Source organism: Numida meleagris, chromosome 1, assembly GCF_002078875.1.
Source record: "Numida meleagris isolate 19003 breed g44 Domestic line chromosome 1, NumMel1.0, whole genome shotgun sequence".
NCBI classification, from domain to species: domain Eukaryota; kingdom Metazoa; phylum Chordata; class Aves; order Galliformes; family Numididae; genus Numida; species Numida meleagris.
Window position 1 is genome coordinate 172,163,850 of NC_034409.1, and position 27,084 is coordinate 172,190,933.

Sequence of the window (27,084 nt, forward strand, 5' to 3'; positions counted from 1 at the left end):
CACTGCACATACAGTGCTACCTAACTGCATGAAATACAGTAGGGAAATGCAACATTGAACAAATTCTCAAGGCTGAGGCTTCTAATTTTCTCAAATGTAATTGACTTAACTGTAATAAAAATGATTACATGTGGAAAAGAGAAGAAACATCACAATGGAGAAGACATTATTAGGATAATCACAAACCTCGACGCACAGTCCAGCACGAAACTTCAGCTGTGTAGGCTGCTGCAGAGCTCTTGGTCTCAAGCGTTTTGCCTTTCACAGTGATCTCACAGCATTTTCAAGGATGAAGATAAGTCATCACAAATGGTTGAGGCATCTTTCATAATCTATAGAGACGTTGTCCCATATTTTTCCAAAATCTGGCAGACTTACACAGTTCAACTGTGCCGCCAGACGTATTCCTCTTATATCCTCCTCTAACTAAACCAGAGGGATCATGAATGATTTCACTAGCATTCACTGGTGATTATGAAGTCTTAACGCTAGGATACTATAAAAATGTTTCTAAATTGGCTTCTATGGCATTTTCATATTGTTCTCCCATTGCTTTTTTTCCAGATGTTTGTGTTTTTTAATGTTTTTTCAGTACCACATATTTCTTTTTCCATTTACCGGTTTCAGTCATAATACTTTCTCATCTGAAGAATTAAAAAAGAAATATATTTCCTAAGAAAAAGAAGAAGGAAGAAGAATCACCATGGTAGTAAATTCACTGGACTAAATTCAATATACTAATTAGTAAATCAATTCTAATAATGATAAAAATGAAAGAAAGAAAAAAAATTGTTCAATTACATTCTATCTCCTAATAGGACAATATTTGCTATACCAAAATAAAAGAAGGCAAAGGAGCAACTTACATAACCCATAATGTGCAATGATTATTATTTATTCCATTATTGATTATGAGAAATTTCGTACATATTGAAGCTTGTAGATGGAAACTGACCAGTGGGAAAGAAGGCACACAAGAGGATTCATCCATGTGTGAAGAAGTTCCCAAGATATACTGGATGAATTAAGAAAAATTGACTACGTTACACTTCCTGAACCATAATTCTTCTTTGAGTGTTTGAGCTCCGGTTTTTAATACTGGAGGTGAACAGCTATAACATGCTGTGTCCTAACACCCAATATATATAAACATGCAAATGTTATATTTTGCTAGAATTACAGAAACAGAATATCCCAAGTTGGAAAGGACAAACAAAGATCACTGAGTACTGGCTCCACACAGCACCACCCATAATCCAAACCCAGTGTCTGAGAGCACTGTCCAAATGCTCCCTGAGTTCCAGCAGCTTGGGGCCCTGCCCACTGCCCTGGGCAGCCTGTTCCATGCCCACCGCCCATTTATGCATTTATGAAGTTACTAACTTAGTTTTTGATGAATTATCGTGAGATTAATCTATCGTTCTTCATGTAGCATACTTATAAAAATTACTACATACGCAATGTTTATACAGTTCAAGTGTGGATTTTTGTTCAGAACAGGATGATATGCTTTTACTCTATTGCAAACTATTTCCTGCTTTCAAGACAATATCCCTGGCCATATTCTAGCATCTATCTCCATCCCTCAAGCATCTGCTGTAGAGGTGGTACAGCTTAGCAACCCAGTCCCAGAAAGAGCTTTCTAGCTGACCCAGGAGAGACAAAAAAGACTGACTCTAAAAGAATACCTTAATTTTCAGTTCTAGTTCATGCAAGTAAAAAACAAACAAATTCATTTGTACATTTTGTGGAAGTAAAAAATACCCACAAACCTTTGATTCAAAAAATTTTTCCTCAAAATATTGTATAAGCTCACTGAGGACTCCAGCCCCACATCCATCCCAACCTGCACAAAGCTCACAGTAACAGCACTGCACACATAATTATCCATATGTGGCATCAGGCACTCTGCAATGCAAATGTCACTGGCAGCCACAGGACTTTCAAAGTGATCTTGAAGTGGACAGTCTCCACTGCAAACTAGAGAGTCCTTCCTTCATGCAGGACTTGAACTACCCCAAAGGATCCCACTATACGTCCTTCCACACCATCTATGTGTTTTACGGCTTGAGGTAGATCAAAAAGAACTCTATAAGGATTTTATTTTTTAATTTTTGAAGAAATTTGAAATGTATTTGCCCAAGTTAAAGATTAATGGGATGACAGTGGTTCAGAGTCCTAGTAATCACTGAAACTAAACATACTTTGTCCACATTTTGTGCACAGATCTTAGACTTGTTTCTCTCGGTCCCATTCTGGCTCTCTGACTACAATGAAAAATGAATTTTAGAGATATCTAGTGTTTGGGTCAATATTTGGTAAGCCTTCTGGGTACTTTTATAAGATTTTACCTTGAAAAAAATCACTGAAAAATTATGTTGTCTTCAAAACGCTGAACATCAGCTCATCCTCAGGAAATTAAGCCATAACTCCATGGCACATTACTGCAAAGAGTATGTAATATACCTCTCACATTTCCATTTCGTGTTTTATTGATGTATTTGCTATCCCATTATATTTCTTTTTCTTCTTAAGTACAGATGCTTTTTAAGCTTACAGACTTTAATGACATTTCCATAATAGACAAAATCTGTGACTAGTAATAGGATCTAAACAAAATGGTTCTAGCAAATAGCTTCAATGCTTCCTAGTTCATCACAGCTAAAATTCAGAAAATGAAGGCTTGAAAACAGCAGAAAGAGTAATATCATACTTTTATATCCTACAGTTCAAAATGAACAGAAAATGTCTGGCATACTTCATAAACACAAACTAAACAATGACATTTCTTTTAAACTAAGTGCATCAAATATAAAATGGTATGTTCCAATTTTTTTCGCCATTGTCTTCAATAAATCTGAATCTTTCTTTCATTATTTGGACCTAGACACCTGTGAACTAGATATTGATGAGAATTAACTGCCTTGTATTACCCAGTGCTTCTCCATGTATCATTGTGGAAAATATAACTAAACAATAGCAAACACAATTACTGACCTCTGATACTGTTCAAGGATTTCAAAAAGCTCCTTAAAGCTTTGGAAATATTACTCACATTTTCTCAATGTGAAAATACAGGGATAGGAAGGTTAAATGGCTGGTTCACATTTACACTACAAGTCTAAAGCAGGACTGCAAAGAAGGCCACATGTAGTACAAGCCCAAACCTCATGCTTTGACTCTTAAATGAAATTCTTCTCATCTTTATTTCTCCTGTTAAGAACCCATATCCCTACACAGCTGGAATTAAATTTGAATAGTTCCCATGATTATGAGCTACCAGATGTTTTAAATCAGCATCTTCATATTTGTGCTGGGAGCTGCATTCTGACAGGGTTTGTCCAGCTCACCCTTTGCTCCCAGAGAAAACAACTCTTCTACTGCAATGGCAACCCATTTTTCAGAGCAGTATTACCTAGAATCCATTACTGATCTGAAATGAGGAATTGAGTTCTTCTTATAAAAGGGGGGTGGGGGAATGGAGAAGGGGGAAATGGGCTAAAATCTGCTGCAGCATATGTGTATTGGTCATAGGGGGCAGGATGCAGAAGAGCAAGGTGGATGTTCCAGGGCAGAGGTGGTGGGGAGCGCTGGCTCAAGTCCCGTGTCTTGTCCCAAGAAAGCTCTGACCATGTTGTCTCACATCTCTGCACTTCAAAGTCTATAATAGCAAAACAGAGGAGATGACAAAAAACACAGTGCTCTAAGATGTGCTCTGATAAAAACCACTCTGTGAGAGCTGACTGCTACAGATATCTATCCATGCACAAGACAGGAAAGATTAGATCAGATCTGTCATTTAACCAAACAGTAGCAAATATCCAATGCAAAAAAAAAAAAAAAAATCCGACAGGAACAGAGAAGGGAAAGCAGGACTCTTTCCAACTTTTCAAGATCAAAATGAAGGGGCATTCCAGTATCACTGAAAGACATAACATTTGTATTGATACAAGATGTAAGTTATCATTAATTAATGGGGAAATGATGAGCAGAAGTGAGCAAGGAGAAGAGTTTATTAGATTTTAAAACATAAGATTAAATGTGTACTGAAGTAATGAGAATATCCACAATTGTATTAGATGGGTGGTGGGTTTTTTTGAAAGGGATGTAAGCTATTGTGCTACAGAGCATAATACACCTACAGAATTACCGAGAGTGGAAAGACACTCTGCCACCATGTGTTTATGCTAATGAATTAAACGTTAAACACACCAAAATGTATTCTTTGAGCTTAAGTGCATCTGTGTTACCAGACAAGAATGTTTGATTCTTGTTTCTTGATTCTTGTTTTCTGATTCTTGGTTCAAGAGGAGGGGTTGCTCAGGGCTACGTCCAGATAAGCTTTGGATAAGTCCAAGGACAGGCATCCCACCACCTCTCTGGGCAGTCTATACTAGTCACCATCACTGTAAAAAATCACATTTCCTCAGGACTAGCCACAGTCTATGGAATCCCATGAGCAGAGCCCTTTGCCATTTCCTCATCTCATGCTTTTTTCTGAAGCTCTCAGGTTTTGCAGGGATCCCTGTGCAATGTTCTTAGAGGATCCCTCCCATATTAGTGTCAATAATGCCACTAAAACAAAAATTACCTCCTCCTTCTTCTGCTTCCCATCCTATGTTCATTAATTGCATTAGCCTTCTTCATCAGTGTTGTACCTCAACAATGGTTTGATGATTTCCACAATGTTTTCACATGCCCTATTTCTACAAAGATAACAGACTAAATTCCTTATTTGTAGCTCTAAAATGTTGCATGTATGTACATGAAAGCAGATTTTTTGAGTGACCATTTCCTGAAATCAACAAGTAATTTATATTGTTGATCATGGCTGACCTGCTCTCATCAGTACTGCTTCACAAATCTCATTTAAAATTTTATTTGTGGTTTATTTCCAGAACACTGATTTTTTTTTATTTTTTTTTTTTGCTAGAAGCATGACTAGTATTGATCCCTGAGGAATTTCATTAGAAAAAGCATCTCTAGGCAACCAGTCTTTCTGATATCTTGTTAAATATTACAAAATATTCATTTGAAGCACACACAAGAGAGAAAAACAGCATTGAGACATCTAGTGCATGCCTTCTGCCTGGATTTCATCTGGAGATACAGAGTGCAAGAGCAAAGATCTCACTGTGGAAGCATTTCTTCAACCAGATTTTACGACAGTTACGTTCAGTTGGGAACTGATACCTATCACTTTCTCTTCTCCTAAGGAATAAGAGCAGCAAGAAAGTGGGGAAAATCCGCTTTAAAGCAGATTTGGGCTGCCAGGATGAGGACCAGCATTCCAGATGAATGAGGACATCTGCTCATCTTAACAGCTGTTCAGAGCAGGTCAGCTCCAGTTTAGGTAGTTGAAACACTTGAGTTTACAACAGTGTTTGAACTCAGCAACTCCTGCTGGGAGCCCTCCTCAAAGCTGCAGAGTTCAGTCCTTACAATTTCATTCCAAATTGGATCCAAACTTCTACGAGCTTGAGCAAAATAAGACAAACCAAACAAATAAACAAATAAATCTGTGTCTTTTTAATTATTAAAAAATAATTTAAAAAACATTTTTCTTTGCATATCTAGATGTGTTATTGAGCTCTTTTGAAATACCCAGACAAAAATGCAGAGCTTTTCCCAGAGATGTTTTTATTATACATTTCCCAACTCCAACGTGCTGATGTTGTCTCAATTGTTCCATCGTTTCCTCTTGCAGGGGACAAAAACTATGTCTTTGCTCTTCTCAGACTGTTTCGGTTCTCCTGAAAATATCAGAAACACAATATCTTTGAGAAATTTTAGGCGGGCAAATGGAGAAAGCGGGTACAATTTCATCAGCCTCACTTCTTCAGAAAACCATGCCTAACATTAAGAAAATCTAACAGTGAGGAATGAACAAGGATTAGAAAACGTTAGAAAACAGAGACAAGCTGCAAGAATTCTCTTAAAAAAAAAAACATCCTTGTTGTTCTGCCCAGATTTTGCCTTTCTCTCTTTCCATGTATTTCATGCTCATTAAAAAAGTGTTCTTTGGGGTAAGAATGTATCTACTTTGGTGATTCACCAAGCTCAGTGGGGAAGGGATTCTAACAATTGGATAATTTTTTAATAAAAATTATTTTAATCATCAACCACAGATGATTATATGTCCCAGTGCACTAGCCCTCAGCAGTATGTATGAAAATCTTGGAGGTCTGAGCCCACAGCTGAAGAACTTAAATTCCCAGAAGATACATTTTCAATTAAAGTTTTTATGTTAATACTTCAGATGTTTCAACAATAATTTTCTGAGGCATGCAGGGTATCTCACTTGTAAAGAAAAGAGAGAGAAATAATTAATGCGCTCAGTTTGATTTTCCAGTTTCCCAAATCTTATTTTCTTTGGTGCTCCAGAAAATTTAAGTAGCAAACAAATTAGCAGTAAGTCAGCAGCTGCTCTGAAGTTTCCTTAGTTACAAGAATAATTGTGCAAAGCAAAATAGTTTTCCTTTGCACTGTTATGCAGGTCAGTAAAACCAATTCAGCTAACCGATACCAAGTTTTCCTTTTCGAGAATAATATTTGCCATGTTTAAGTGCATCTCCACAAAGGAATAATTACTGTAAATAATTGGCAAATATCTGTGGTACAGCAATACTTCTGCATCCCAGCTGAGATTGCAAGCCCACTATATAAGTCCTTGTATGCATAAGCAGCAATGATGGTCCCAGCTCTGACAGCTTCAATTTCAATTTCAACTGGCAAAATGGACAACAACCAGAAGAAAACTGGTATTATTTTTTTCCCATTTTGCATCTGAGCCCGGGAAATTTACATCAATTATTTACCAATAGTACATTACATACATAATTATAGAATCATAGAATCATAAAATGGCTTTGACTGGAGGAGACCTTAAAGATCATCTAGTTCCAGCCCCGTGCTGTGGGCTGGTTGCCACCCACCAGCTCAGGCTGCCCAGGGCCCCATCCAAACTGGTCTTGAGTGCCTCCAGGGATGGGACACCCACAGCTTCTCTGGGCAGCCTGTGCCAGGACCTCATCACCTTCTGTGTAGAAAAATTTCTTCCTAACAACCAATCTAAATCTAACCTCTTTTAGTTTAAAGCTATTTCCCCTTTTCCTATCACTATCAGACTGTAAAAAGTCAGTCCCCCTCCTGCTTATAAACTCCTGTCAGGTACTGGAGGGCCACAATTAGTTATCCCAGAGCCTTCTCTTCTCCAAGCTAAACAAGCCCAACTCCTCAATCTATCTTCATAGGAGAGGTGCTCCAGCCCTCTGATCATCTACATTGCCTTCCTCCAGACCTGCTCCAACAGTTCCACATCTTCCTTGTGCTGGGGCCCCAGGCCTGGACACAGTGCTTCAGATGGGTCCTTATGATGGCAGAGTAGAGGGGGACGATCACCACCCTCCACTGGCCACCTCTCTGTTGATGCTGGCTGATGTCCAGCTTTTCATCTACCAGGATCCCTAAGTCCTTCTCCATAGGGTGATTTTACATGAAGTCCATGTCAAAAGAGGAGAAAACTCAAAGCTCCCACACCAGAGAGCACTCATGTGCTGCAAGCCCATCCTTTCTCAGAGATTTTGGAAGTTTACCATTTCTTTGTTGTTCAGTGTAAAATGGTACGAAGTTGAGCACACACTTCACCATGGTGCAGCCTTAAGCACTTAGAGGAGTCTTCAGAGAACACAGGAGTCTCCAAACCACCCCCAGCATACTGCTACAATGAGACTTCCAGGCACTCCTGGGGCTGAACTCGAGGAAATTACGTAAACATCTGATATGATTTCTAACGTTAAGTGAATCTCACGGGAGTTATCAGTAAATAATCTGCATACCAAGATAAGCACAGGAGATCAATGAATATTTGCTCTTCCTGTATCTATCACAAAAGCCAACAGAAAACAATGTCATTTTCTTTAAAAGAGAGAGATCTGGATGCTTGCTGTGGAGGGCATGGATTGACTGCACTGATCATAAAGCAAGTGGCATGCTGAAATCCTGGTTTTCTGTGTCATTCTTTCTCATGGGTTTTTTTTCTTTGTTTTGTTTTGTTTTGTTTTAGCAGAAGATAAATAGCAGTTTCTACTTCTGCAGATATCCCAAAATACCACATTTTACATCAAGACATAGACCTTTCTCCAGGTCTATGTTTAAGCTGATTTAGAATTTTTCTTCTAGTTTGCTTAAGATGTGAATTTAATCCCAGTCCCCATTCATTTTCCTTGGGTTGGTGGGGGTTGTACAGCAAGGGGCCTGTATACTAGTACGTGCCAGTGGGTCATCAAAGTGAGTGTCCAGAGAGGTCTGCCTGTGCCCAGGAGCTTTAGCTGACAAATTTCCTATTACCCCAGCTGTGGCAGTATTTGTCAGCTGTTTTGTAGCACAGACAAATAGGGCCTGTAATAAAACCCAAGCAAGGTTTAAACACAGCCCTCCAGAGACATATTGTTACTTATCCCAGTAGCACTTTGCCACCACTCCCTGTCATTGCCCCATTTCCAACTTCTGCATTTTCTGTTGATCTGTATTTCTTTCCTATAAGTACCTGTCTTCTATCACAGGGGTGTGTAGGATGTATCTGTGGACAGTTTAAGTTTGTTAGAGCTCTGAATGCCAAGCAAGTACAGCTCAGCTCAAAAAGGCTGTCAAAATTATTGGCTCCACTTACATGAATGTCTGAGTTTCTTCTGAAACAGATTATCAGGATTCACATTTGTGGACTAAGCCAAAATCAATGATGATTTCAAATATCAGAATGAGAGTTTCTGATTTCCAAGTAGTCAGACATCCATGAACTAGTAGTACATAGACACCCAAGGGCAATAAATGTACCAGATATCTGAAGCCAAGATAGCATCAGTGAGACTGATTCCATCCCTCTCCATGTCACTGGGGTGCTACGCAGGACTCTGGTTTTCAGTACAGCATGTACTAGTGAACTCCACAAAGCAAAGAAACAGATTAAAGGGATTAATGTTGCTTGTTTTGAATGTAGTTTCAATTCACCCTGAGACTTACAAGATCAGCAGTGGAACAAGATTCAGTGGCACATGGCTTCCTCCTCACCCCAGTGATAAATTGGTGTGAGAATACAATCTTCTGCAGAAGGAGGTTTGCCTGACCTCAGACTCACAACCAAGGTAATTGGAGCAGGCTCACTGGCACCAATATACACCCCATGTGGGCCACACTAGCAGGACCTGTCTTCCCCCTTAGGCCCACCAGCACTGTGAGAGGCACAGCTAGCACCACAGCACCGCCATGTGTGAGCCTCTCCTTTGGGAAATACAGCAGTGGCTTGGTGGGTAGGGAAAAATATGGAGAGTGGCCATCTCCCAGGGTATCTCCCACTACATTCCTTATTAAATGCAAGGTGTGAAGACACTCTTCTCAGCCTTTGAGACCTTTCCTTCAGCCACCCTTGTTGGCTTGCCATGCACAGCCTAGCCAGCTTCAGGCCACAGCAGCAGCAGTTCTGTGTTTGACACAAACAGCATGTCCCAGACAAATATGATTGTGTATGAGGGTGCAAACAGTCATCTACACACATGCAAGAGTCGGGAAGTCATTCTTCCTGAGTGGTCATATCAAAAGGATTTTTTATAGGTTTGTATAGAGTAAAAAAATGTTACTTGCCTTTCCAAGAAGAATATCTTTTTGAATATGTAAAATTCTCTCATTGCAACTCTACAAATGTTATCAGATACTACATCCCTGCTCTAAGAGACCTCTGAATTCTTGGATGTTTAAACTGATTGCAACTGTCTCATCGAATTAATCTCCATTAACTATTTGTTCTTCTCAGAAATTAAGTGAAAAGGTATGTCTTAGCAACAGAAAAAAGTAAGGTGATATGAAGTAATTTATCATTCATAAGAGTTTGAACACAAGACAGAAACCTCTGGGACCTCGGTCAAATTCTTCCACAGAATCACAGGATGGCTGAGATGGGAAGGGCCCTCTTGAGGCCATTTTGTTCAATCCCTGCTCCAGCAGGGATACCCAGAGCCGGGTGCCCACAGCCACGTCCAGGCAGCTCTGGAAGATCTCTAAGGAGGAGACTCTGCAGATTCTGGGTAACATGTACTCTGTCACCTGCACAGCACAGAAGTGTTCCTGGCATTCAGAGGGAACCTGCTGTGTGCCAGTGTGTGCCCATGGCCTCTGGTCCTGGCACCAGCCCCTTGGCACACTCACTTCAGGGATTTGTAGACACTGATGAGATTCCCCCTAAGCCTCCACAACAAAGAACAACCAGCTACAAACGCTGTGATACTAAAGATGAGAAAGAAGTTGGAGGTAAAGCTCCTGGTCACAAAAAAAAAGATGAGAAAAAATGACACATTTTCCTCAAAATCCCTATGTGTCATTCACAGTGACATATCTCATTTAAAACCTTTTCTAAATTAGCAGTCCCAGAGGGAACTGCTCTTACACCTGGACAGGAAACATGCATCCATAGAGTGCAAGATGGCCTTGTTCAAAACAGTGGTAAGGACTGTGCTAAGCAGGATGGGTGATTACAGATGCTGGAGTAATGTCAACTTTGAGCCAACATAGCCAGCAAGTCTGAGAACCTGAACTGCATCCAGCAATTTTCTTCTCACTTCCCATGTGGGATATCAGTGGATCATGACCCACATGCAGGCAATCACACTGTCCTACAACAACTTGTGCCATCCTGGTACCATGATCCAGTCAGACATCTGTTCAACTCAATTAATGCTGATGTGGCTGCTTATGCATGCTCATTCCTCTTTCAGAAGAAGCCCTACTATTTTGAGATGGCTGTGTACACCCAATCCAATCCAACACAGTACAATACAATTCAATTCAATCCAATCCAGTGCAATCCAATCCAATCCAACTCAGTTCAATCCAAGTCTTTCTGAGCTATTATGGACATGAAACAGCAAAGTCTGAATTCCCTACCTTTCGCACTCCAACCTTCTCAAGATGTATATTCTGAACTCGAGGTAAATGTAAGAGTGAATCCATGATCAACAACTTAGAGCTTCCTACAGCATTACACCAGTTTATACTTCCCTGAGGAGTTTCAATCAGTGAGCTAAATTGAGAAAGGGATAATTATCCAATATGGGGCTTAGAGTAAATGGAGCCCAACAGGGCCAGTCTAAGGGTCTGTTTTAAAAAACGAGTCTTAAAATGGGACAGGATTTTGCTCTTCATCTTATGAAAAGAAGTGGGAAAACAGCAAGGAAACATTATGGCCAGTCTAAGGGTCTGTTTTAAAAAACGAGTCTTAAAATGGGTCAGGATTTTGCTCTTCATCTTATGAAAAGAAGAGAAAGTGGGAAAACAGCAAGGAAACATTATGGTAGGTTGATTATTGTTGCTCTAAATTTCCTTTTGCTCTGCATACAGACAGATGTGTTTGAACACTGGTTTGGAGGAATCTCTTGCAATCTATTTGCACTGATAGCAGACAGACACCAGGGTGCCTGGTCACTCACAAAATTCATATTTGCCTTTTTTAATCAAACTTCAAAGTTTACCTTCCTCATGCAGAATTTACCTGCTTAAGTCTCAGGTCCAAGAATAAAATCTATTTTTGAGAACGCATAGGATTTCAGCGTGGTTGAATTAATGTTAGCTCCCACGTCTGTTCAGCCCCACCCCCCCAGGTCTGACCAGCTGGACACTGTGGCAGCAGAGAGGCAAGGTGCCAAGTTCTGAGACAGGCACCAAAATCCTCCACTTGCAGGTGTAGGGCAGTTGGTCTGTGTCCCTCTTTCTGATGCTGTCTTGCCATGCAGCTGTAAGCTTTGCAGCACCGGAGAATGGGAAATTAAGTGAGAGGAAGCCTGAGGGTGTTTTTGTACATCTGTAAGTGATTTTGTTAGCCTGTCTTAAGAAGTTATTGCCTGGCAGCTAAGAGACAGTGCCTGGCTGTGAGTAAAGGCTATTTTGTCCCAGACAAAAAAATTAAAATAAATTATCACTCTCAATCTTGCCACTGGTAATAGGATGGCCATAGGATGACAGGGAACCCTCACACGCATGTCTGAGTAGCACAGCCTATTTGCAGAACTGAGGCTGACCACTCCCCACATGGTAAAACACACATCTGGCAATTCTATATTGATGGTGTTTTTGTGAGGAGGGAATGCATAAAAAGAGAATGTATTTGCCTGTGCTGCACTGAGGAAGCCAGGCCCTAGTAAGCCACCCTGAAATGTCCCTGGGGTGAATGGGGGACCAGGAGGCAGTGTCTGATCCAGCATGGATGGGGAAAGCACAGCCACACTGTGCCTACAGACACAGTCACAGCACTGCTCCCCAACAGATCATGACAACACCAACCATTCTGCAATTATTAACCTTCAATTATTAACCAGGGTCAGCAGGGATGCAGGACAGCTCCACCACCTGTGCCCACCATCTGGCTCTCACCCTCATGGCACAAGTTACGTATGTACTGGCCTCAGCTTCGCAGAACACACCACAGGACCCAGCCGTGGGCAGGTGGTGGAGATGTAGGGAGGTGCAGCTCCCCTGAGACAGCATTACATGGGTATGCAAGTAGAATAGACCTCGGCCAGTAATACAATACAACTACAATGTCTGTCACAGAATCATTAAGATCGGAAAAGACCTTCAACATTACCCATTTCAACCATCCACCTACCATCAGTATTTCCCACTAAATCATGTCCCTCAGTACAACATCTAAATGTTTCTTGAACACCTCCAGAGACTGCAACTGAACCACTTCCCTGGGTAGCCTGTTCCAGCACCTAGCCACTCTGAGAGAAGAAATTTTTCTGAATGTCCAACCTGAATCTCCCCTGGTGCAACTTGAGGCCATTCCCTCTCATCTTATTGCTAGTTATGGGGCAGAAAAGGCCGACCCTCACCTCGCCACAACTTCCTTTCAGGCAGTTGTAAAGAGTGATAATGTCTCCCCTGAGCTTCCTCTTCTCCAGACTAAATAACCTCAGATCCCTCAGCCGCTTCCTATCAGACCTGTGCTCCAGACACTTCACCAGTTTAATTGCCCTTCTCTGAACATGCTCCAGGGCCTCAATGTCTTTCTCGTAGTGAGGGGCCCAAAACTGGACACAGTACTCGAGGTGTGGCCTCACGAGGGTTGAGTACAAAGGGACAACCACCTCCCTGCTCCTGCTGGCAACGCTATTTCTGATACAAGCCAGGATGCCATTGGCCTTCTTGGACACTGTAAACGGTTTACGGGCAGGTTCAGCCCAGTTCCATGACGAATGGGGCAGGGGACCCACAGACCCATGCCCCGGAAAGGGAAAAGGGAAGAAGGGTAGGGAGATGAGCCTAAAAACAAAACAGCAGCAATGATCTGAGGAGAAACAAACTAATTTACTAAATAAGATATCGGAATGCAAAATAACACAATATAATACAATATAATTACAATTTAAACTAATAAATCCCATAAAATGAGAGAGAGTGTCCAAAAATCCAAAAGGCCTTACTCTAATGCTGAAGGCAAGATGGCTAGGGAGCAAGACGCTGCCGGGACAAGCAGACAGGAAGAGAAGAGATATCTCGTGATATGCGAACAGTTTTTATCTTTCCCTCTGAACAGAAAACGGTAACAGAACAGCAAAGTCCTCTGGGAAGTGTAGTTCTTCTCTTCTGAGAACCAGGTACCCAGAACTATCCATGATCCACGGAACTGGAGCATTAACTCTTTAACTCTCAGTACACTACATGATGTTATGATGTAGAATACCGATAACCAAAAATCATAAAACCATGATAGACACGTGGGCACACTGCTGGCTCATGCTCAGCTAAACGTCAGTCAACACCCCTAGGTCCATTTCTTCTGTACAGTCTTCCAGCCACTCTGCCCCAAGCCTGTAGCGTTGCCTGGGGTTGTCGTGGCCAAAGTGCAGGACCTGGCACTTGGTCTTGTTGAACCTCATCCTATTGGCTTCAGCCCAGAGATCCAGCCTGTCCAGATCCCTCTGTAGGGCCTTGCTACCCCCAGGCAGATTGACACTTCCTGCCAGCTTGGTGTTGTCTGCAAACTTACTGAGGATGCACTCAATGCCCTCATCCAGATCATCAATAAAGAGATTGAACAGGACAGGCCCCAATATTGACCCCTGGGGAGCACCACTCAAGACCAGTCACCAGCTGGATTTAACTCAGTTCACCACCATCATCCCTACCAACAGCACCATTTGAGGGCACTGCTGATTTTGGCATATTTGAAAGAAAGGTGAAATTTCCCTAGTATCAACTGATTTTTTCTTTCTTCTTTTAGGCACAGCTGATTCTAGTTTTTAAGTAGCTGGGAGTGAAAGAGCCCCCTAATCCTTTTTCTGAGTTAGGTGATATTTTTACTCCAATAATCTTAAGAAAGTCTGACCAGTACCAGGACTGCACTGTGCTGGAACTGCATGAGCAAAGTCTGGGATGGTGCCAGCTTAGTTAATGGTTACCACTGCCCACCAAAACTTGTATTAATCATTTTTTTTTACTGGAAGGCAGCAGTTCTATTTTTAGCTGCATCCTTTTTCTATGCACAGTTCATCACCATGCCACTTGGAATTAATATTTACCTTATTGTTAGCCTCAGTTAAGATGAGCAAGCTTACTGACCCAAGCAGGTCCCAAAAATGAAACATTCACTTTTTTTCTTGGCTTTTCCCTGACACACAATGCATACAGCGAAGGAGACTCCTGTAAAATCCACAAGATCTCTGGCTGTGAAGAGTACCTGGGGGGTATCCCCAGGCAGATCCCCCCTCATTCCCTGGCATCACCACTTCCGTGGTTCTGATTTTCCGGATAGTGCAGAGAAAAGCAGAGGTAGACAAGTGGAAGTTTCTGCATCCACACATGAGGTTCCCAGTTCAGGAAGGATGTGGAGCTTTTGGATCAGGTCCAGAAGAGGGCCATGAAGATGATAAGAGGGCTGGAGTACCTCTCTAAAGAAAGGCTGAGGGAACTGGGTTTGTTCAGCCTGGAGAAGAAAGTGCTTCGGAGAGACCTCATTGTCTTCCAGTACTTGATGGGAACTTATAAGCAGGAGAGAATCAACCCTTTTCTGCAACAAGTACATGGCTTATTGCTTGTATGAAGAGGAAAATGCTTATCCCAGATATATATCTGCCTTCCTTTGGGAAAGGGCAGCTTAGAAGACAAACCAAGTGAATCATGGGAATAGCATGTTTGGCTACCTGCATCCTCTGCTGAATGAGACCACCAGTTCCTTTCACTCTGTGTCAAATGAAAGTACATCTATTTTTACCTACAGACTATGGCCCAAGCTAAAAATATTTTTGCCATTTGATAAGTGAATTGACACAATGAATGACTGTCACTGCTTAGCATTGATATGTAAGCGATGAGAACTTGAAGGGCATAATCCAGCATCATAGAACTGACAGCATTTTTAATTTCACACAGCTGTAATTTACACTTGGAGCAACTGAGAATGTTGCTTTCTGAGATATCTGAGATTAAGACAATCATGACAAACTGTAAATAGTCAAGTAACTGGTAAAGAAATAGTGAAAATAAAAGCATTAACTAGAATTTCGTAGTTAATTACTAGTAGTCATAAAAAAAATAATTGCACTTCTAAGGAATCAGTAAACACATAAAAAAAAAAGATTAATGGTGTTGTCAGATCACATCTTGTTGCTTAGTGACAATATGACATGACCTGATGAATCATTAAGCAATGTACTGCCATTCATGAAAATAAGATGTCTCCCAAATTCATGAATGTATATCTCCCTCACACACAATTGTAAATGTACACACATAAACATGACATAAACATTTTCATATCAAAGGAAAAACAGAAGCTCTTCTTCCTTTTTCCTGTTTTAAATGAGATGGAAAAACTACACTGACGTCAAGGTTGGTAGCAAGGTCTACTGCGTAAAACCACACTGGTGAATCAGTACAAAGGCGTTAATGGCTACAGGACAGCAAAAATATAGCAAGCTGACATTTAATAGAGAACTGTCTTTGTAATTAAACTGCTGATGTACAAACCTACAACAGAAAAAGTGATCACAGTAATCAGACCTAAACAAAGACCGAGCATCAGAACAAACACGTCAATACCTACAGGCAGGGAGTACATTAGAAATGATTGCCACCACAAGCAATCAGTGCTTGGAAATGCTGAAGTTGTCAAAAGAGCTCTCTCTTCTCTTGGTGACTGCTCTTGCTTATCTGTCTGTTCTAAGCACTCCTGTGTAACTCCTTTCTACTCTCCAGATGTAGGCAGCAGTCCAGCGGAACAGACTTTAAAAAAGATAAATTAGTACAGAGGTCAGCAAAAATAGCTGAATAGCAAAGAAGGAGTCTTAACGGTGTTTACAAGAGGGTTTGAGCTCTGCCCAAAGTCTCTGTATCTCTGGGGAGACTGGGCAGAATATCCACAATGCAGGAAAGTACCCGCTGTGCACAGCAGTCTCTGTTAAAAGGGCACTGAGTTATTTATCCTACTTGCTTGAATTATGGTACTAAGGATGATATACAAATTCAAGGTCAAAGTGGTTTGTCCCTTATCACTGCTGCTAAGACCTTTTCAAAAGAAAAGCAGCAAAAGCTGCTTTGCTAAAAACATTCTTTTCCATCAGTATGGAAGATGAGCTCTTTCAAAATAACATTTATTTGCTTTAATTCTTACTATGTCTAAACTTCTTCATAACTTTTATTTGGCCCTCTACAGAGAGTACTGGGAAAACAAGCAAGAAATAGCATCAGCCTTAGGGTCTGGTATCAAAAACAGGAGTTAGCACATCTCTCTTACCCATCCTTGAAGTGTGAAGTGTTGATTTCACAGATGTGTGGGCAAAAACAGCTGTACTCGCCTTGTGCAGCTCCTGCCAGAGCTGTCTCTCTGAGAAGATGCCTGCTGAGCTTAGTTAGAATGAAGGGTTCGATGAATACTTGTGAAATCATCTTCTAAAAATTTACCTCACCATTAAAAGCACTTTCTGGAATGAAAGACCACATCCAGAGACTGTATAAATTCTTCAGAAAAAAAAAAGACTTTCCAGTTTCTACTAAGAAACAAACAAGAAATCCTGAAAGAGCTATGAATTTTTTGTGGTTTAAGCCAGCAGGCAACTAAGCACAGGCAGCTCATTCCCCCTGCAGTGGGATGGGGGAGAGAACTGGAAAAAGGCAAAACTTGTAGGCTGAGATAAAGACAGTTTAATAGAAAAGAAGAGGAAGGGAAAATGGTCATTTATATGTATACACAAAACAGTTGATGCACAACACAATTGCTCACCATCTGCTAAGTGATGTTTGACAGTCCTCAAGCAGTTGCAACCCCCCAGTCTGCTCCCCCAGTTGTATTATTCAGCATGACACCACATGGTATGGAAGGTCCCTTTGGACAGTTTGGGTCCACTGATCCAGTACTGTCCCCTCCCAGCTCCTTGTGCTCCCCCAGATCCCCAGTGGCAGAGCAGCAGAAGCTGAGAAGTCCTTGACTTAGTGTAAGCACTGTTCAATAACAACTAAAACATTGCCATGTTATCAATTTCATTTTCATCCTAAATCCAAACAACGGTGTTATTCTAGGTCCTATGAAGAAAATTAACTCTATTCCAGACAAAACTGGGGCAGAACTACAGTCTGTAGCCAGATACACTCTCTTCAGGCACTCAGTTTGGCAAATGGAGCTAAAGACACTGAAAGAAAGTAAAAAAGAAATTACGTGTTATTAAAGAGTGAAGTGAAAGGTAAAGCAAAGACTGCCAAAACCCATGGAGAATTGAATCACTAATGTATTTAACCAGTTTTTCCTTTAATTTGAACCTTTGAAGATACTCACAGAGGACACTGTCTCACTGCTAAGGAAAAGGGACATAACCTAGAGATGGCCTCAGAGAACAAGACCATGCACAGGTTTCTTTAACATGTTCTTTAACATTGGAGGTGGTGGTTATGACCAGAGGACCACCGTGGATCCATCCCTACCAGATTTCCACCTGTTCTTCATTCACTTCTTCCCATCTACTTTGATGTTTTCAAGATACATCTTTAAGTTCTCTTTAAGATCTTCAGTAACTACATAAGCCAAAACCTGCAGCCTTTACCACTAATGAGCTCTGTTCACTTTTAACAAGAAAGGTCTATCGTGCACAATTACTGAGTGCAATGTACGTACATGCATCTTCATCTGCAGTCCAAAGAGCGATGGGGCCTGCTCTCAGCAGCTCCAGAGCTGAATTTGCCCTGTCATTCCCCATGGGAGACAAAGAGGTCACCAGGAGATGCCACGTTGCTGACAGGAAAATAAGAGTTTTAGACAGAAGCGTCCTTCACTGCAGCCTCTCCAACTAATTTAGATCAGGTTGGCATGAATGACAGAGGAAACGTGCTATTATTTTTTTCCTCTGACAGCGCAAGGGTTCTAAAAATTACATGCTTCTAATCCCTCATTAGTCGGTGTTTCAAATTCCCAGGCTGTGTAGCTTGTGCTGAAGGAGAAAGTGACAAGAGAAGAGTTATAATCCCTGTGGCAAGAGCTGTCACTGAATACCTGCTGGGTGATAAATCCACAAGGCTTCTTCAATGAGCATTTTTTCATGCTTAAACTTGAGGGATGCTACTCAAAATAAGGAAAAATAAATGAAAATGATACACAATCTAAAATTCATGGCATGTACTATGATCTGTTTATACTAACTGATACGTGAAGTGTTCACTCTGAAAGACCGTTCGTATCACAGACTAGAAAAGGTAGGGATTGACAAGCTATATATTTTCTTAAATAATTGTTTTTCTCTCTTTCTTTCTCTTAGAAAATATGGCATGTAGCATTGCAGCTTGCTCAGCAACTGATCTTCCCCTGTAATGGACACTAAAGCAAAACTCTCCATGAAGATGTCAAGCACATTAAAACGAAACTAATAGGCCAGGCGTCATATTTAATAACACTCTCAAATCACATTAAGCCCAATATTCAGCAGAACTAACTCGCTCTAACAACAGACTGGCCAACTGCAAATGATCAAATTTTGCAAATGAACAAGCGCAAATAAAATGCAAAGAGAACATCATCAAATAAATTTTAGATTATTAAGCTCATAAACACAGTGTGGCTCATATTACTTCGTGTCGCATTGCACTTGTCGCATAGTTAGCAAAATCCATGGTGCCACAAGCCATGTGACGCATACCCACTGTGCATGTGGTCATCGTGCTAGCACCAAGTGCATGCTGACACCAGGCTGATGTTAGAAGAAACAGGCACTAGATCTCCTGCTTTCAAAGAAATTCTCAAGGGATTCTCAGGAAGTAACTCAATTCAAGGAAAAACTGGTAAGGAGCTTGCATGGTTTCCAAGTATCATGTGAACAATGTGTACGCTTCAGTGCAAGACAAAAAATGTTGCATTCCCCAACCCGTATGTACCTGCTGTGTGGGCAGAGCTCAGGAAAGGACAGGTCACTTTCCTCAGGGTGTGCCATTGTCTGCTGTTTACCTTGGCTCTTTGGAGAGAGGGAAGGTTATTCACCCAGTGGGCCAGTGTTCTCCCTCACTGCTTAATGTGACAGTGAAGATGTCAGATTTCAGCAGCTTGTCTCCATTATTGAAATTATCTTATCATCAGGAACTGAACTGTGACAGATTTTCACATGGATCGCTCTCCTACCCACCTATCCCCCAGTCCTGTTACTGCCAGCTTGGCTGGAATAAACCAAATAACAAACCAAACCCCAAACTCAGTTTCTCAAGGTCAGGAAGGATTTTGCAGGCACCATGCAAGATCTGGTTAACAAGTAAATTCAAGCCTTCACACTTTACATACAACAGCTAGATAGATTTTATAGTTAAGATCGATAGTTTTGCCAACTGTTGCATCGTCCCTCCAGAAATCAATGGCACTATCTTATATTTATAGAGTACCCTTTGCCACACTCTTCAAACTCTCTACAGAGCAAAACACATAAACGTAATAACATTAGTAGTGTTTGGGAACAATTTCAGTCTATCCTGTGGAGAGTTTTTCTGTCTCTGATTAGTCAGTTATCCCCTTGAAAAGCCATTTCATTTTTATGACTATTATAAAGAGAGGCTTCATTTCTGTCTTTCCACAGGATCTCTCATCTCTCAGTAGTATGAGGACTGGAAACAATACAGACAGGTCTGGAAATGTGCTGATACTGACTGCTGTGATTAGGGTAAGCACAACTGCTTTTGACAAAAAGAAAACCAAGTTTCAAAGCATCTCTCATTGCAGCTTCAAGACTTCTAAGGAATTGTTCACAAAAGGAAAACAAGAGTCTCTGGTGAGTCATGTTGGGTGGAAGGCTTACCACTACTATGGGCCGTGAATAATGAGTGAAGCAGCAAGGAAAAGAGTGCATTGTCAGTGAGGCAGTGTGTGAGCATTCCCCAGTAGGGTTATGCCAACAGGCCAGTGCTACAGATGGCCTGTTGGCAGAATCTAGGAGAGGCTCTGAGGGACATACAGATATAGACACAGATATTCTAGTATTGCACTATTTTGTTACAGGTAATATTGTATTATTCTACATATATTACCACAGTTCCTGAATCACTACATCAGATTCAGACCCGTGTATGAGGCAAGGGACTATTGAGTCAGAGTAATTTCCATTTGTAAGTGCAGAACATACACCAGGATAATATAATTAATGGGTGGAACAATAATATAGGATCAAATCATAGAATCATAGAATCATTTGAGTTGGAAGGGACAATTAAAGGCCATCGAGTCCAAACTCCTGCAATGAATGTGGACACCTACAGCTCCATCAGGTGCTCAGAGCCCTGTCCACCCTGACACTGAGTGTCTCCAGGGACGGGGCATCCACTACCTCTCTGGGCAACCTGTGCCAGTGCCTCACTGACCTTACTGTAAAAAATTTCTTCCTTATATCCAGTCTAAATCTCCCCTCTTTTAGTTTGAAACCTTTGTCCCTTGTCCTGTGACAACAGACCCTGTTGAAGAGTCCGTCCCCTTCGTTCTTACAGCCCCCCTAAATGGAGTGAGCTACTCTAATGCAACTTGCTTTTACAAAATAACCATAAAATAACCAAATTTAATGGTGCTCATAAAGCAATTTCCTCTCTTTGTCTGAACATGTGTCTTTCCTCTGCTGAAAAACCTTTTTTAAATACTGACTGTGTCCCCACTGAAGTTCACAAAAAGATTTTTCTGGTCTTTCCAATGAATAGATCATCTTTTGGTGGCTAAAAAGCAGTAACAGATGCATTGGTTTCAGGTAGATTTCCTTAGCTTTAGAGAGTGGCAGCCATTTCCAATAGCAAATAGTTTATTACATTTGTTTTGGTAGCATAATCAGAAAGAAAAGTCTCTTCACAAGTCATTGGAAAATGAGGCTCTTCATGAACCCTTCTCACCCCACTGAGTAATATGACAACCAAAAACATGGGCTGGGATTCATGTGAGCCACAGCTGTGCCTGAGACAGTCACCCTATGCTCCGTGGAGTGGGCACTTTCAGAGGACGACTCACCGATCTGATTTACACGCCTGCCTCAGGATGACACCCTTTGTCTCCAGCTGCCTGGGGATGCTCGCTTCTATCTTTCAACTGTAAATTAACTGGCTAAGGTCTAATGCAAGTCACGTGGGTCACTAAATACCCTGGGCACTAGTGACTGCACATTGTATAGTTCACAGTGTGTGGATAGTTACCCTGTGGCATATCGCAGATTCCCAAAGGACTTCAGCGCTGGAAATAAAAGCATAGCTGTGCAGGACAGAAGTTGCCAGCTCCCCCCCAAGTCGAAAAAGGAAGCATCTCCCAAATACCAGACTTACTGGTCTTTGGCAAACTGTGCTAATTTATTTGCAGAAAGTTAAATGGGACCCAAGTAACATGACAGCGCAGGACACAGCTCAGAGCTTTCCTGATATACTGAAGATGCAACCAAAAGGGAAAAAAAAGAAAAAAAAAAAAAAGGATGCTCCTCTCTAGAGGCAAATGCAAGCTACTGCATACAGTCAGGAATGATCATTAACAATTACAAAGTGAGAAAATACTAGTTGCACTGCTGCTGTCCTGAAGGGATCTAAGGCTTAGCACAGAGCAAGAGCTGAACTTGAATTGGCCACCTCTTTTTGGTTGAGGAAAAGATAACTCTACGCATGCATATAAAAACAGAGTTGCAGCTTGAAGACACACCAGATCATGGGCATTGCAGGTTGGAAGATGGTGAATAAGCAGAGTAACAGGGATGATCAGAGATTTACAAAGCAGGTTGTATCAGGAAAGATTGAATGAAGTGGGATTTCTCACCCTAAAGGGAAGGCAGAACAGAAAGATTTCAAGAACATAAATGAATGCTGCATAAAGAAAGAGAGCGATCTTTTCTCCAAATCTGCATCGGAATGGCTGAAATTAAGGAACCTGACTTGCAGAATAGAAGATCCAGAGAGAGTGAAAAAACACTCTGTAACAGTAAGCACAGTACAAGACTGAAATACAAACAAGGCTCCACTACCAGAGCTCTTCACAGGCAAGTGAGACCCAGACATGGCACAGGAGAAAATACAATCAGAACTGAGTGAGTTTCCTCTGGAGCTTTTTCTAGAAGACAGCATGAAAAGAGATGTCTTCTCCCAGTGCAATGCTCATGGTATAATGAAAAATTTATTACAAGCCCTTTGTGACAGCGCACAGCGATCCTCCTCCCCACGTCCTCTATGCAAAGTGTGGCACACACCTGAAGAGGTTAGCTCAGGCTGCTACTTATTTTACTGCTGGTGAATGTTTTTCATTGGCTTTTGATTAATGCAGGAGGATTCAGACTAATTATCACCGCAGACACAAAGTATGTAGCAATGGATACCTCAGTTCTGAAATAATCAGCTCAGAAATAGCTTGGATTACAGAAAAAGACCCACTAGAAGCAACATAAAAACACAGTCCAAACAGATGGAAAAACACCTCTCTACAGCGTTATTTGACACCTCTCCCTTAAAACATGAAAGTGCCTTTGAAGTACAATGTCAACTGCATACACTAGCACACAGTAAAGGAATGAATAAATAAATGTTGGGGCTTTTTAAAAAATCTGTGCTGGAGTTGCATTTCTTGCTGAAAATGTCATTAATCAGCACCTTCGTATCCTCAGCTTCCCCACAGCTGGAGCTGCAGTTCAAGGCAGAGCAAGTCTAGCGAGCCATCCCCCTCACCAGCCACAGCTGAGAGATCGTTTCACCCGCTCAGCAGCCATGCCGCCACAGCAAAGATACCCAGCAGGGGAAAAACGTGCTGGGAAAGAAATTTTTCTGGCTGTTTGGTTAATTTGTATTATCACCTGCAAATCAGAAGAGTAGTCAAGCCCATTATTACGAACCATGTCTCTATGGGCCATAAGCTACAGTTTGAAAGACCATTCTTTGTCCTGAGCCCAAGCCTAGTTCTGTGGAACTCCCTAGTTCTATTTCCTATTGCAGCATGTCTGGACCAGCAATTTTGCTAGGTGAACAGTTTCTCCTTATTTCTTTGGCTCTGTCTCACCATCAGAAATGTAAGTCTTCCGCCGCTTGCCAAGAGAAAACAAACATTCACACTTATTTACAAGTTGCTGTTGCTCTGCCACAGGAATGAGATGAAAGCCCCACCAGCCAAAAGCAGTAGTGTCTCTCCAATTAGGAATCTGTGCTACAAATCTTATGTAACACCAATGATTTTATCAATCTTCCATTTTCCAAGTAAAAAAAAAAAAAAAAAAGCTATAATCCAACTTTTCTGAGCAAGATGCCAGGGATAGAAGAGTCATTTTGGGCCTGATTTTAGTTTGATTTGCCCTTAGGTGATCAGATAGACCACAAGTTACGCTAGCATTTAATAATCACCCTCCTTTAGTGCAATGATTGTGTAAAGCATAGGACAGTAGGAGAGTTACGAGGTGCAGCACCTGACCGAGCCATGCATCTCTAGCCAGAGGTATCATAGAATCATAGAATCATAGATTCATAGAATGGCCTGGGTTGAAAAGGACCTCAAAGATCATCGAGTTTCAACCCCCCTGCTGAGTGCAGGGTCGCCAACCACTAGACCAGGCTGCCCAGAGCCACATCCAGCCTGGCCTTAAACACCTCCAGGGACGGGGCATCCACAAACCCCCTGGGCAAGGTAAAACTATCCAAAACACATTTGATAATTCTTTGACAGAAAAACAGGCTCAGGAAATCATAGAATCATAGAATGGTTTGGATCAGAAGGGACCTTTAACATCACCTAGTTCAACCCCCTGCTATAGGCAGGGACACCTCCCTCTAGGCCAGGTTGCTCAAAGCCCCATCCAGCCTGGCCTTGAACTCCTCCTGGGAGGGGGTATCCATAACCTCACTGGGAAACCTGTTCCAGTGTCTCACCACCCTCACAGTAGAGGATTTCTTCCTAATATCTAGTCTAAATCTACCACCTTCCAGTTTAAACCATTTTCCCTCATCATGTCACTAGATGCCCTTATAAAAAGTCCCTCCCCAGCTTTCTTGTAGGCCCACTTCAGGTACCATAAGGTCCCCCCGGAGCTTTTTCTTCTCCAGGCTGAAGAGCTCCAACTCTCTCAGGCTGTCCCCTAAGCGATGTGCTCCAGCCCTCTGATCATCTTTGTGGCCCTCCTCTGGACCCGCTCCAACAGCTCCATGTCCTTCTTGAGTTTGGGGCTCCAGAACTGGGCACAGCTATATCCCTTCCCACCTCTGTGCTCTATCCCATCCCACCTCTGTGCCCAACTCACTTTGTTTCACTTGTGCCAGGATGCCTGTGGGCCCATACTGTAGACTGGAACCATGAAAAGAAAGGGGGTAAAAAAATCCCCCCCTGGAGAAAGCTGTTTCAATTTTTTAATCCAGGACATTCCCACTGAGCATTTGATGCACAGCCCAGACCCCTAGAGACAGCATAGCAGGGTGCCCAGCCAGCATGCCTGGCCCTTCCTGCAGATGACAACCACTCACCTCCAACCCCAGCGCAGCCCTAGGAGCCTCTGTGAGCAGCAGATCCTGACTGATGTTTGCAGCAAGTCCATTCTGGAGCCTGCAGAGACTTCTCCACCTCCCTCCCAGTCTCTAGCAGTCTCTTTTTTCTGTGTGCTATATTCCATTGATGTCATCTTGCCAGGCTTGTGTTCCCTGTGGTGCGGCAATAGTGACTTGTGAAAGCTTTTTTACTTTCCAGTGAATTAAGCTGAACTCTAAAGAAGGGATCTCCACACATAGATTAAAAGAGAGCAGACACTGGGCCCAGCCAGATCTCTGCCACCCCCTGGCGTGATGGCATCACCTGGACCAACTCCCCAGTGTGGGGCTGCTCACCTCAGGGTTACCTCCCCACCTATCATTTGTGCCATTTCAAAACTAGATAATCACCAAGTTATGAAACCAAGGCACACAATTAATTTAATAGCCTGATTTTTTTTTTTTTTGTGAATGTCAATTCCTCCTTGCAATGTACTTCGCATCCAGAATTCCCACCAAATTCAGTGGTATTCCTGTTGAGTGGCTTCTGCTGCTGGCAGGATGCATCCTTTAACTCAAGTCCTTCCAGACATGTATTCTGAAGCTAAATAGGAGCTAAAAGACCAGCCAGATATGTTTTCAAGAAATATGCTCGTGTTTCAGATTCACTGCTCTTCTTTAAAAGAAACAGCATGTAAAAGGCAATACTGACACTTTTGCAGTTTCTGGCTTTTAGATCAGCCTAATCCACAGGGTGATGAAGCCTCAATAGTCAAGGATCTCTTTGAATGGAGAACAGCTGCATAGATATATTTCAATCAATTTCTCCAGCCCAATAAAGAATGGGACTTCTACATTTTGATCAGTGGTAAGGATATAGTGTGTGCTTCTAGAATAAAGAATACTCAAGTAAAAATACTACAGAGTAACATCAACACTGCTAGTGTTTTTCCGTTTGTTGATGTTTTAGGCAACAAGGTTACAGATGTCTTACTTAAAATATATATATCATTTAATCTATTTTCACACTTGGAGAAAGATCAACTGCCCCTATCATTGAAAAACACTGAAAACTAGTTTTCCATAAAGTAAGCCTGAACTGAAATACAGTGATGTATTCCAGAAAGGCCACATTTCCATCAATATTCCCAGATGATATTCCCCAGCAGACTACTTCCAAAACCAGAAATGAATAGAAAAGACTGGGACAAGGAGGCAGAACCAAAGAACTCCTTTCCAAAATTTAGATGGACTTTAATAAAGTAGAAAGATGATTTACTACATACAGAAGAATAAATGAGGAGCTACATTGCTCATAAATTTGAGCAAAGCATTACGTAATGAGTTCCCATAGCCTCTGCTGGAGAGGTTTTCACTGTGTGCATTCTGAATTTCTCACAGATCTAAGTATTAGTTTGCACAACACAGAAATGTAAAAGGTACAATTAGGAGGGACTGTGAGAAGCCACACAGTCTTTCTTTAGCTTGTCTTCCCAGTCCAGTGGTTTCCATCCTTAATTTGCACACTTGAACAGATGCACAAAAATATTTACGTTACTACACAGAGATTCACAGTTGCTCTCCCAAAAAATTTAAAACACAAATTAAAAAGTGCTGTAATAGAGTCTGATAAAACATCTGTGATACTTTTTTCTTGGAAATATTATGCATATTTTATACATGTGCATTATATAATTGATGTACATAATGTATATTATAAATTGTATAATATGTGTGTGTGCTTTGTATAATATGTATGTGTGTTTGTGTACATACACACACATCTGAAAAGTCTAAAGATTAGGAAAAAAATCTGCTTCATACTACTATGAATCTCATAAAGATTGCAGCAACTACGAAAAATAAATGTAGAATATGCCTAAACAAAACACACACTACTAGTTCAGTAGAAAAAGTTCCATCAATCTCAGCATCTGCATAAGAAGAAAAGTACCTAGAAGGCTGAAGTAAATGAGAAAAATAAGCTGCTTCTCCTAAGCATCACCACAGCTTCACTGTCAAGAGGCATCACTGTCAAAGCATCACTGACAAGGGGCAGTCACAAGCTGTATATGTCAAGGGTGGCAAAATCTAAATACTCAGTAGTTTGGTAAAAGATTTTAAGGT

The 27,084-nt window shown here is 41.5% G+C and overlaps 1 long non-coding RNA gene across 1 annotated transcript in view; it reads right to left on the minus strand.

Annotated features, from left to right (window-relative positions):
- The window catches only part of LOC110388647, a 32,944-nt gene continuing 11,368 nt past the window's right edge, over positions 5,509–27,084 (minus strand). The window contains exon 3 of the long non-coding RNA XR_002432946.1: positions 5,509–5,753. This is a non-coding gene — a long non-coding RNA (uncharacterized LOC110388647). The remainder of the gene's footprint in view (positions 5,754–27,084) is intronic.